The following is a 14,850-nucleotide window of genomic DNA, read 5'->3' on the forward strand; positions in this document are numbered from 1 at the left end:
TAATTTATATTGCGATAAGAGTACTTGTAAACATCACAGTTATGTTTAAAAGTAGTCCCATTTATCCTAGTCTAGATAACAGGAGCATTACATATGTGATAATATTCTTTTTAAACGTCTTTGTTAAAACAATAGAAAATATGGATATCTCTTGTGAAAAATGCATATAAATTAAATATTGTTTAACCTGATGAAACGTTCATTAACTGAAACATTTCATTGCAGACAATGTTATAGAAGAAAGAAATGCAATTCATGTGATCATATCAAACCAGTATGTGTCATACATAGATGATTTTTACTACCTGCTTCACAAGTGCTTCTGTCTGAGACAACATCTTTATCAAGATGTTTAGAATACCTCAGCAAAACATTTTTTAATGCAGCAATAAATGAGTTACTGCTGCTTTTGGGCTATTTATGCTGTTAAGAAGTTGTGTATCATACATTTAGTAATGTATTTCCATATCAAATATCAAGATATCATTGACAAGTGCTTTACAAGTTTCAATACCGCCATTTAACACTAGACAAATTTTTCAACCGTTTTTTCCCTAACTTGTGTGACCCTTTGTTCTAAAATTTGTCTTTCATCAAAGTATGCTACAATGTAAATGTATAATTATGTATCCTTAAGATTTGCATCATTTATTTATATATTGTTTTTCTTTAGAGAAAATGAATTCAACGGATAAAAAAAATTAACACTTATAAATTATATGTAAAAAAATAATTGATTGTATTTTTTCATTCTTGCTATGTTATATACATGTACTGTTGTATACGTGGTAACGATGGACCGACGTGTTCAGGTTTATTTGTTGAATAGACTTTGTTCTGTTCTTTCATATCTAAAATTGTATAGCTGATATGTTGTCAATAACGTATATCAAGTTAAGAAATAAGAAAGAAAACTTCTTAAAAAAAGGTTTAGTCATTTCAGATGGCCAAAGTTTTGGTAAGGAATTGTTAATATTTGATGCGGCATCTCAATCAATATCTTTGTTATTTGACTGTGAATGTTATACTTATCTAGAATATGTTGTTCTTCTTTTACTACTTTAAGTTTTCTTCCTTTATAATACCACGTGAATAAGTGATTTTACTTATAATAACAGATTTCTTTTCAAAAGATTGTTATTTAATACCAGAATAAAAAGTAATTTAACATCTAACGGTGTAAGTCAGCCGTTTGATACAGTCTAACGAGTGCAGTTTTACTAAACCAGACTTAACAATATTGCTTGTTAACATACTGACTATGAATATTTCACTTGACAAATATAACAATTTACGTAGAACATAGATCAAAAAAAAATTCAGGAATGATTAAATTTTAACAGGAGAACCACAGGGGTTCTCCAATTAAAAATACATTGTACAGATATAAGCAACCCGAAACATCGCTACCGACAAATTAGTAGCTGTAGTCATTGTTTTAAAATCTGATGATTGTTGTGTTTAGAATTTGTTTTTATTATTCATTTAAGGTTTATCGAACTGTAAAGTAAATTCCGTGCTATCTGTAATTGTTTTAATCATCAGAAATTTCTCACACTAATAAGGTTAAGATAAAAAGATGTCATCCATCATAATGTTACAACATCTTACACCAAGCGCTGCTGGGGCATTGACCGTATATCGTCATTTAAGAGAAGATAACGAAGGAATGCTTCAATAATGATTTAAGAGATTTTTCTTAATCAGGTTTTCCGTAAATATCTTCATTTCCAATAAGAAGTGGAAATTATTGAGCTGCCTTATAAGAAGTTGGTCTTTAACCATAGATGTGTCATTTAAATTTATTATGAATACGCAGGTACTTGACATCTCCGACCTTTAATGTAATTAGTCTGATTGTTTTCTTGTTGATTTTTTTTAATTTTTCATATAATGTTTGACCCAGCCAAGCCCATATGCTATTCATTTAAAATGCAAATAATCACTTTATAATGAAATATGATTTTTAACATTGTATAAATTGCAATGTATTGTAATGTAACTCCGATACGTCTTTTCTGTTAATATCAACCTTGATTGACAGAAATGAAACTACAGGGAAACAATGTGTAAAATTGAGATCATTTTAGGAGTCGCCATTTTAGTCTTTCATAAAGGTTAATATAAAGGAAGAACAAAGAAAATATGTCTCTTATAGCTTAATTGAAAAGGCATGGCCCAGACATTATATATTAGGACAGTGAAAAAGTGTCAGTGATAGATTAAATGAAAATATATGTTCCAGATAAAGTTAACAAGGGAAAGAATGTAGTGAGAAACTACCTTGAAAGAAACGAAAGCCTGCGCCCTAAACGAGAAAACAATGGGCAGAACTGTAAAATAAAATTGTGAAAGGGGATCTGAGGTTATGAAGCCTGCATATCACAGACAAGACGTCAAAAGACAGTTTTACAAAGCAAGCAACATTTCCTACCTGTTAGAGGTTGTACAGTGTTCAAATAAGAATACTGGAACCACTTAAGTTGAATAAGGTCAGATTTAAGAAACCACTGAGGATCTTGAGAAAGAAATGTAAAATAACAACAATCTTGATCTTATTTTCTCGTGAAATACAATTTATTCAATGATTTCACCGCACTAATAAATTGCGGACGTGTAAAGAATTCCAAGAGAGTAAAATATTTAAAAAAAATGATAAATTGTATTTACTTAACATGAACATACAATAATAATGTCATCCTGAGCGATCTTCAAGGACACAAAATATAACATCTTTGTACATGTCATTTTTATAATTATTCTAATCAGTTATTAGTCAATCACAACTATAATTGTCAATCTTTTGAAATAAAATACATTTAATCTCAAGTTGTCAGTGAAATAATGTGCATAATATCACTTCAACTAATAATGGTAAGGTACCGCAGCTCGGGAAAGAAATGTTAATATTACGATATAGAATGTGTCCCTTTTGTGGGTGTTATTCGGAAAAAAAAACATTTAGTGTTAGTGTGTCTTACGTAAAATGACTTATAGATTTAAAACAATCGTTCTGTATATTATCAGTCTTCAAATTTACTAATTTTGTATAATGTAATGTCTTGAGAAAATGTTAAGCTATTATAGACCTTGCAATGTAGTTTGTATTTTACAACAAAAGAAAATACACTTAATTTATCAATTTAAAATGCTAATGTATGAGGTCGAGTTTTATCTAAAATGTTTTGTTTTGTTATTTGACAAAATGAATAATATGGTATCGCTTCACCGGGTTGTAATATTTTATGTCTATTGTGATATGTGTATGGACTGGCGGCCTGATTATACAATGAACTTTTGAATGTTTATGACGGTGCAAAATTGCTACTAAACCAATTTCTTCCTTGACGAATCATTAATTTCAATATTGGGCGCCTGTCGCAAAAAAGAAACAACTACAAGTAATTAGAAACATTATTCGTAGTATAACCTAAGGTTTCCTAATGTTTATAGTTCGCTAATGATACAACATTATTATTATGTATAATACAAACATTCATGACCTTTTAGAATTTGTGAAATAATATCAATAATTATAGTTAATTGCTAAAAGAGAAATTAGTGAAAGGCTTGCACTAACAGCTCAAAAAATAAGTCTTAATATGTTTCATTAAAGCTTGTTGGCAAACTATTTTGACAATCGTAGGAATGAATACTGATACATGTTTTATGTAAATATTGGCTTTGCATTTATTTACAAATCGGATGAATTTTCCTTATCAAAGAATCCTGAATGTTTGATAAATATTGTTATTATAATTCTTTCGTAAATATCTAATTATTGTTATGGAAACGTCTACAGTATTATATTAATACATTTAGTCTAGTAATAATTATGACTTAACTGAGGTTGGCTAATTTAAAGTATGTGTTATACTTTTAATTTGGAATAATGCATGTTTGACTCAAACTAATTAGATAATATGATTGATGGATTTCTATTTGTATTTTTGTTTCACCACATCTAATGCCATAATTATCACTTTATCCATGACATGAATTCCCTTTTATATGAAATTGTCCTATAATGTTGCAATTTGTATCTCACTAATGACGTAAAGAATGGAAGATGGAATCCATCGTTGTGACATTTCCTTAAATAATATTTCAGATTGAAAGTCAAAAGGGAATAAAAAACATTCAAAACCTGGAGTTTGCGGTCATGCTTTACAAGTGTTATAATATTTCTTCGTGCACAGTTCAAAATAGCAAGATGTGATACTTTAAAATTAATAATGATATAAAACTTATACTGATCAATTGGCGCAGAAAACTATTAGGTAGATGTCGTGCAAAGATTACGGAAAAAGCAGGGATTGTATTGGTTACATAGTTTGAAGCGCAGGAGAAGTTCGTATTCGGTTCATGGATCCAATTTTAAAGTTAACTGATGCACCTGATCAAAACCACTGATAACAGTAATGCAATTCTAAGTATCCATCATTAACAGGTTCAATCAAACCGTGTTTGCAATATCCACATTTAACTTTTCATATAATTTATGTAAATATTGTTCCAAACTTTCTGCACATAATCAATTCAATTCAATTTAATTATACTTAAATACTTATATACAAAACAAAAATCACTCGATGTGTTCGTACACGAGTTCACATTTACGCTTAATTTATTCTTTATTCAACAAAACCTCATTTCCGTGAACGTAAAATAAATTATAACTATAAGTTTTCGAAGCATTATGATTATTATTGCAACCTGTTCTTTAGATACAATAGCTTTTTATTTAATTTAAGAGAATGTGCATTTAATGACAGCAGGTAGAAGTATGTGAAAATAATGAAACATGAAAAAAAATTCAACCAATGGAATTGTGTACTATTTCTATTTTGCTGACATTTTGAAGGCTCATTTCTAGGTCCATTTTGAATGAAAAACAAATTGAGATGAACTTCTTGTTATTTTATCACATAATTATTAGACAGCACAGCATGCAAATGTTGTTTATTTGATTGAAAGATATAGCTTAAATATTGGAAAAATATAGCTTAAATACCACGAAAAACAAACAAGCAAAAAACAATTAAACAAACAGAAAGAGTGAGGGAAGAGTTTGGAAAATGTACTCTAATGTCTGGGATATGAATGTAATGGGTATTTGTAATCATTAAGAGTACTGATATCATCAGCATTCAACAAACATTTTTTCATGCTTTGTCTTTTGTAAAATGTCCTAAGAGCTTTAATCATACATTGTACAATGCAAATAATGTAAGAATGTAAGATAATTTAAACAATGCGTGGACGGATTTAGGCCATTAACACTACGGTCAAAAGTTCAAAACTGAAGACCTTAATGAAATATCGTGAAATCCCTTTTGTGCACATAAATCAAATGTTATGTATGTAATGTATCCAAAAATAGCATCTATCAATAAATGCATAACTTAGTCATCAAATAAAACCATACTCATAAATAATCAAATCCTATATGTAAACATCCGACGCGGGCAATGAATGATGAGTTTATTTCATTCGGCATGACACCGACCAAGAAAAAAAGAGAATACATTGAGCGAACAAATATATTTTATTCTGAAAAAAGAATAACGAGTCTCATTTGTTTATTTAATCAGATTTGACAAAACCATAGTTTGCTTTTATAGCAAGCACACGAGTCTGATGTAGTAATTTTTCCTCCCATATATTTGATTTACAAAAATTAGCTGGACATTTCTTTAAGGATTGACTATAACAATAAAAACATAACTTTACAGTGTACTAAACTTCTTGATGTGTTATGTATTTTAATTGTCAATACTTAAACATAACGGTTCAATGGAATCTAATGATCCCCAAAATTCACAATCTGTACATATTCAGCAATAAAGAACCTTCATAATAAATTATATTGGTTAAGTTTATTTAAACCGAATTCAAAATATAATCATATCTTCAGGGGGGGGGGGGGTGGGGGGGGGGATGATCGAATTCCAATACTAATTATAGAGTATAATATTCCAAACGTTCCAGGACATATGGTTATGACACATTTTATATTAAAGTTATTCAAAACAATTTATTTAACAGAAATCATTTAAATTTTTTCAAGTTCCTTGATATGTAGACATGACCAATTGCTCAAAATAGTTATACAAAACAATATATTAACAATATATTAACATTCTGCGAAATGTTTAAAGGCATTATTTTCTTTTTTCTACTAAGAGAAACTATTTTTTGCTACATTATGTACTTCTTTTCCATATGTCATCAAAAAGATAGAACGGTTCAATGATTCGATAGTATAATTATGCAATGGAATATACAATGAACAAATATTTGCATATGGCGGACATACAATGGTACTTGTCTTCTTACAATTTTAACAATACATTTAAACACGATTGTCTCTAGAAATATAAAAATGTTTTCCCTTTCTAATCGGTAAAGGGCATTTGATGAGCATCTAATACCTGCAAGACATTTTCAATACTTGTCAATATCTAAATGTCAAACAGGTTTGTCAGTTTTTGAGGTAATTATTTCATAAAATTATGCTTGTAAATTACGATTTTCGACGACTGTATTGCATAAGCTGGTCTTTTAGGCACTGCCCATATTGTATTATGAAAAGATTACGGTTTGTGATAACCTGTCTCTCCAATTTATATATTTATATACAAATCCATTTGTTTATCGTATATTGTCATATTATATCAGAATTACAATGTATATATTTATCTAAGACGATTAAAACATCTGCCAAAATCAAATACAACGTTTTGCAGCAGGTATACACACTGTGTATCGCCAAGAATACATGTATCACTATTACCAGCAGAAAGGTGGACATTCCTTTAAAGCACGTTTAAATGCATACAAATGAACAATTCCTATATTAATATCTAATGTATTGGGAAAAAACAATTAAATTACGTGTGTTATTTAAGAACAAAAAGTATTTGAACATACTACGGTAAACAAGAAATTTGTTGTAATGAACTGAAATAAAAGAAAAGTATTTCTTTTGCGTCATTAGCCATAGTCTCTGTCATTTTATACATTTTATACATGGCGAGTCTGCTACTGATATGCTTATGTTATTAAAACAGTAAACAGTATTTATATTTATCTGAGTTCCGTTATAGGCCCATCCTTCTCTTCTTGATAACTGACCACCTCTTTAAGTTTTCTCAATATTAACAACAAGTTTCTAGGGTAACAATCGCGTTGCAACAAATTAAATTGTTTCGGCAAAAAATTATTATACCTGAAATTACGTAAAATCGTCTGCAAAAGTAAGTTGATATCTCTAAACCATAATTGATGAAAGTTGAATGCCTCTGATTTTATTCCACATAACTATAACATACAATTTATTAATTAATATTGCAAATAGAATTGGTCTCAGACCACAACCTTGGCGAAGTTCTACTAGACATTCAAAACATTTGAAAGCATGCCACTTAAATGCACAGATGAGATTATCAAAATAGAACTTTGTTTACTTTTTCAACTTTACCCTTAACACGATCAATGTTCTCAAAATAGTATATAATATAGAATGATCTACGGAATCAAAACTTTACATTTCGAAAATTTACAAATGCTATATAACATTTATCGATTTTTGCTTATATAATATTTTATAATAGGAAGCACAGTACCATACCCAGCTTTGAATTAAGCCTCTGTGTACAATGTTATCCGTTCAATTCTCCTACAATCATTTGGGCTTAGTAATCATTAACGCTGTCCAGATGTTATGAATTCATGTGTAGGTGATGAAGGAGGGCATGCATTGATGATAAAAGATGAAGTAAGAATTGTGTTTAAATTAACAAATGTGTATGGCATGTATAGATGATAAAATAAGGCATGCGAATATGAATTGCGAAGGAATGAGTAGATGATAATGAAGGCATAGTGTGATAATAAAGGAAAGGTTTGTGTTGATGATAAAGAAAATAATACGTCGATGCTCAAGAAAAGAAAACAGCTGTTGCCGATTGGAAAAGGCATGTGTAGATGGTACGAACATGTGATTCAAAAAGGCACGTACGTAAAGTATAAATTAATGCTTACCTTTTCATACATTTTCTTTTTCTTATGTAGCATATATATTCAAATATCGAATTTCTAATGATTTTCTAAACAATGTTCAAAGCTTAAATAAAACAAACAAAGAATATATTTGATTTTTCTATTAATAACCTGACCTTTATAGCTATGTTCGTATACTATTAACTTTATCTATTTCTCAAGAATCTTTAACGAAATATGTTTGATTTTGGTTTTGTCCTCCTGCGGTAGTTCTAACGACTCGAACATTACTAAAAATGTCATGATAGTAATACTGAGACCTGTTTTTAGTTGTTGTTGTTGCAAAGATTGACCTTACAAGAATGATGTATTTTCTGTTTACTTCAAAACAAACCCAAATTATGTCTATGAGAGTTGTTTTTTCATGCAATTGAAAGGAAAAACGTAAAACCCTTGCAATAACAAGAAATGAATACAACATTGAAAACAAGGAAAAAATGAAATTACACGTGCCTAACGAATTAAAGCAATGGTTTATTAGGTAAAGCATCGATACTTCAGACAAAAAGCCCAACTCATTAAAATTTATTCCAAATGAATGTTTTCGCAATGTACAAAAACGATCTTCAGTCATTATGTTGTAATTTAACACTGTTCGCCGCATAGCGTTTAACCACTAATTATGATAGTTTCAAGTTTAATTATTATCATTTTTAATGAAACGTTCATGGGCATAAGGTTATTTGTAGCAATTTTATTATATATAATATTTAATTTCATAAAGCTAAAGATAAGGTAAATGGATCATTCTTCACAATATAAACATCATATTCTTACTTTATTTACAAATAAAAGTGAACCATATATAAAATGATTCATTTGAAAACTACTGTACAGTTACAAACATATCAAAGAAAGAAGAAGTTCTTAAGGCCTCAACAGATGGTAGGATTTTGAAATACAACACCAATTAAAACTAAGATGTACAAACAATTCTTAATGTGTGAAAGCTACTATTTCTTGCATTCGTAAACCTTAATACTAGATGTAAGGGATAAATTGTACACCTTATCTCTAATTAGTGTTGTACATCTAAATCCTACCTGTCTGTTGAGGCCTTTGCAGTATGCATTGTACTATTCGGCATTGTGTAATGTTTGGTACATAACTTTTAAAGTAAATGTATCAATTTTTACAGGTTTTGCTTAGCAATAATAATGTTTAAAGTAGTGCCAATGCCATATATTTATGTATATACATATGTACAAGTACTATATGTGTATCACCGTTGAAAAACAACGGTACATGCATGTTAAGCAGTTTTGCTTGAATGTCCTTTGAATTGATAATGATATAATATTTTAGAAGCAAGGGAACGTTATTATAAACAAGTATTTTCCCGACAGTTTATTGATAACCCGATTCCAACGGCAAGCACTTTAGGAAGAAGCAAAATAAAAACAAAACAAAAAGAAATATCTTAATAAAAACAAACCAAACATTTCTCTTTTTCATGATTTATACGATGCATTTTTTACTATGAATATTTCTTTCTGCTAATTGGATAGGGATAGTATTACTCAGGAGAACGAACTTGTTGAAAAGTAGTCCAACAATTGTGCCTAATATCATGAATGAATTAAATCAGCCAGTTTTGTACGTAATAAACTAATTATTAATTAACAATTAACAAAATGATTTTGTTTGATAATCATCTGAGGAATATTTACTGAACGTTTGTTTTTGCAACACTATCATCATGGCGGACTTCAAACTGGGCAAAGTGAATTCATTTGTCACCATGACAAATGTGTCAAAAATAAATAATATCAAATAGTCTCACTCGCCTTACTCGTAATTCGCAGTATCAATTTTGTTTGTTTTCCTTACCTTTCACGTTAACATTGGTATAAAACCAATAATACCAAATTTATACCACGTGGTGTATTAGACAGTATTAACAGGTATAGAGGCAAAACAATAAGGCACTGTATTTAACAGTTTATCTATATATTTTTTTTAAATTTCAAAGAAAATGTAAAATGATCTATATTGTGTTTCCTTATAAATAACATCTTATCTTCGCTTTTGAATAGTTTCACGTGAATGTACAATGTATATGTATACCTTTAAAAGGCAAGGACAATACGTAGGTATAAAAGTTATTTAAGACAGACAAAGCAGGCAGAAAGCTGACAGGGAGTGTTTAACTTCTTCAATCAGTGATAACAATTATTTCTCTAACAAATTGTTCAGGTTTCAGTCTATTAGATGCATGTTATTACACAAGCCATTAATAACACGAATATTCTCTGTAAAGATTTATTAAGGAAGTAGATTTATTAGTAAATATAAATATAAATAGGACCTCAAGACGTCGAAAAATTTATCCGCTCAGCAAGCACACGTAGAGAGTCGATTTCAGAGAAAATGACTTTTGTGAACTGTTATATTCATCTCGTTCATTCTCTGTTTCTGAAAATATAACAAAATGAAATATAATCATACAATTTTACGTGCAGACATTGCAAACCGTCTTAATATCTCTTGAGCAAATATAATTTTAAGTAGTTTATTATCGCATAAACAATTTCATGTACATTTGTATTATAAAAAGTCTTATTACATCCTGTAATGGTTTAAATTTAAATGAATGCTATGTGACAACACTATGTTAAAGTACTGTTACTGGACTGTTATCAGGTCTTGTTAAACCAGTAGTTGGTTCCAGGAACTGATTCGATAATGTGTCTATAACCTTATAGATTCATATAAAGCTTCATATTGATCAAACTGTTTAAAGAAAAGTACAATATGTATTTTCTATGAAACTGACGAATTGGAAATACGTTGATACAGATTTAAATGGCCATAAAACCTAAATTATGATAACCTATAATTTTAATAACTTAAAGGTTTTTATTGTGTCCAGTATATTGGCAGAACGTTTCTTATCGTTCATGTAGCTGGGTTGTGTATTTTATTGTTTTGCTTATTTTGCAGTTTGGTAACTAGTACATGTAGTCATTAAAACAATCTTGGAAATTTGTTTACTAATTCAAGGGCAATAACTCTAAAAATACTAAATATATCCACACAAAAATACCCAGGTGCACAATAACACATTTTGATCAACATTCCTGTAAGGTTGCATGACTCTAGGTCACATATTTTTTTAGTTACGTGCGACACAAGTTGAAAATTGCAAATTTTTACTAAGTCAAGGGCACTAACTCTAAAAATACTATAATGTCCACACAAAAATACATAAGTGCACAACTACAGATGCTGAGCAACATTTTTGTAATGTTTCATAACTCTAGGTCAAATACTTTTTAGTGATGTTCGACACAAGTTGAAAATTGCAAATTTTTACTATGTCAAGGGCAATAACTCTAAATATACTAAATATATCAACATGTCCACACTAAAATACCCAGGTGCACAACTACACATGTTGATCGACATTCCCGTAAGGTTTCATGACTCTAGGTCAAATATTCTTTGAGATACGTGCGACACAAGTTAAAAAATTGCAAATTTTTACTAAGTCAATGGCGATAACTAGAAATATACTAAAATATCCACACAAAAATACCCAGGTGCACAACTACATATGCTGATCAACATTCCTGTAAGGTTTCATGACTCTAGGTCATTACTTTTTGAGCTACGTGTGACACAAAAAGAGAACGGACGGACGGACGGAAGGAAGGACGGACGGACAAGGGTAAATCTAAATGCCTCCACTATAGTGGGGGCACAAAAAAAACATTGGTGCAATAAATTTTGTGGCATGCCTTATTAATCACTTCATTTGAAAGTTTCAGATGCATTTGCATTGATATAGAATAAATCATTATAATTCATAATAATAATAATAATAATAATAATTATAGTAAGGCAAAATTGCATCTTTTAATAGACTTTATGACAACATAAAAGGAAATGTATATAAAAGGAAAGTTCTTGGATAATCATCTTTATATATAATTAATTAATATTATATTTACATGCTTATAATGAGAAGTCTTTGTCAAATCCATATTTAAACAATCATGATTATTTTGTCAAAAACTTCAAATATCATTTTAGTTCGATTGTGTTGGTATGTATAAGTGTATATACAAACATTTGAATTCGTTCCTAGAACCAACCAGAACGGAGCAATGAATGTTATGGTTGTTCTTAAAAAACAACGGACTGCACCTGAAAAACTATTTTGATGATCAATATTGTTTTATTTTTATAAAGCGCAGTTGATGTTTACAAAAGTTACTTTGAACGGCGGGAGTTTCTGTGACAAAAACAATATGTGTTAGGTTCGGTTTCCTTAGATTTCATTTATTTGTTTCAATGAAAAGCAATAACGCAAATAACTGCTATTTTTTGGCAAACTAACAAGTTGTTAAAAAAATTTTATTAGGACGAGAATGGATGCGACCTAGATCAGATGTAGTTCAAGTTATCTATCACTCGTGTTATTGGTATAATCTGGCTGTCAACATTTGGCAAAGAGACGATTGATGAGATATAGCATCAATCATGACAACAATACATCTGTTGATACAATAATTGTTGTCACAACTTCAAGTGAAAACATGGCATTGTTATTGATGAACGATCGATTTACAGAGCAAACAGTTAGATACAACCGATCTAATGAAAATATTTGTATGATCACTGTTGATTTCCAATTTTCTATATAAACATTTAGACTTTGGTTAATATTATCCTTTTGCCATCTTTCACTTATTGTTTTTAATTGCTTCTTATCGGTTTGTTGTGATAACCTCGTTCATTTTTTTTGTTTCTTATGGTTTTATTTATTTATTTTTGCATGGTATCTTAATTCCGACCATGTGAGTACTTTAGGGAGCATCATGTCATTCTAAGAAAGACTTTTATACCCTGTATATTTAATACCCCCTAATTTATGATTCTTTTCAAACGCCTCTGATATGTTTAGAAACTTACATCAATTTTGTCAATGACTAATGATAATTTAATCATTCAAATAAACAAAACAATATGTCAGTTATATATCATATGAAAGAAGAGCAAAAGTTTTACAAATTTTGACCAAAGTCATAACGTAGATTTGTCAAAAAAATATTTCTGCTTTGAAGGACTTTTTAGTTTTCAAAAGAAACAACAAAAAACTGGAAGAACTAGCCGAGAGATTTTTCTATCTTCTGATAGCTTAAAATTATATATCCTACATGTTTAAGACACATACGTAACGAACCTATTTCCAATAATTTTCAGTGATTACAATAATAAATTTGCTAGTGAATTGGCAATGCTTCCTTTATACAAATAAATAATGTCTCTTTTTTAAATCGTGATAAAAATAATTTTTCATAAATTTAAATGAATGATCAAGCTTTAAAAAGTTCATTAATTCTAACAAACTGTTTTCTTAAGCAATTTGAATAAAAGTTGTTGCCTACATTTCATCATTGTATGAATAGTGTGTTAATTAACATGTTCTTTCTAAAGATTTCCCAAGAGTCACTTACTTATGTTTGGACAATAATGAAAGCGTCAAACTATTCAATACATCCATTAAAGTAATATACAAAATCCATTAACACATAATTATCATCAAAGGTCAAAATGGCAATATTCTTATAAAAAAATATTATAAATAATGAATACATAATGCATTAGTTGTTGTAACATTAATACCTGGCCCATTAAAACATCATATATTGTTGATAAAGTAACGTATAAACACTCCAAGTTAAATCAATCTCATTATCACTGTGCTTTGTTGATTCTTCTGTCCCTTATCTTACCCTCGACAATTGAGAAAAATGAAATCCTAAACTATCAAAACGACAGAATGTTGTAGGCTTGGTTTGATTTAGCAATAAGAGGTAGGAAGTGGTAAGTGCAAGGTACATCCTAGCACTGGCAAGTAAAATGCAACACTCAAAATGATACATATGATCACAGTATATCACATTCGTAGCCATTAAGTGAAACAAGCCGAAAAGAATGTTATAAAAGGAGCCTTTGATATCATATGGCAACGTTTATGAGATTCGTTTTATCACATGACTAACGCCATAAGATTTTCTTTTCTTTTTTTAAGAATTTTTTTGGAGTTATTTTTTGTACGCCGGTGTTGCATTACTCGTGTGCAATATCAAGAAGTACATAATCATGTAAAAATAGTATGACCATACAAGTTTGACCGGACTAAACTGAATTATCTTATTAAGGAAGAATGCCTCTTATAGTATTTTTAATAAATTATTTTATAAAGTATTTAAACTAACACAGAGAACTTTCTTAAACTTTACTTGATGAAAGAGAATCATGATTGTAACACATTTATGAAACATTCGGGAGTCACCATTCTTCTTATTAAAGTGAGTTATTTGTCTTATTTGACATTTTCTGGAGCTGGTAACTTAAACTTTCTAGCATACCGATACATTATTTTACTTTAAATTATCAATTGTTATTCATTTTTATCATTTTACAAAATAAAAAAAAACAATTATATCTAAAATGTTTTTTTTCTAAAATACTGCATGTTTTTGTTGATGTTGTTGTTTTTTTTTTGTTTTTTTGATTTTGTTTTATAAGTACATAACTCAAAAAAATATTTCTATCGTTTTGCATAAGCAACTACTGAATAACATCTGCCTCTTCGAATTTCGGTACATTTTGCACTATGACAGGGACGACACACGAGATAAATTAAAAAACAAAGAAGGTGATGCTCGGCATAGTTTTGCGTTATCTACGTTTGAAAATTATATAAAATATACGACAAATCTATTTTTAGTGGCATATAACTCGAAAACGTTATTTTCTACGCAATATTGTGTC

The sequence above is a fragment of the Ruditapes philippinarum genome, unplaced genomic scaffold, assembly GCF_026571515.1.
Source record: "Ruditapes philippinarum isolate M1 unplaced genomic scaffold, ASM2657151v2 ctg1739_1_1_1_1, whole genome shotgun sequence".
Classification (NCBI taxonomy): Eukaryota; Metazoa; Mollusca; class Bivalvia; order Venerida; family Veneridae; genus Ruditapes; species Ruditapes philippinarum.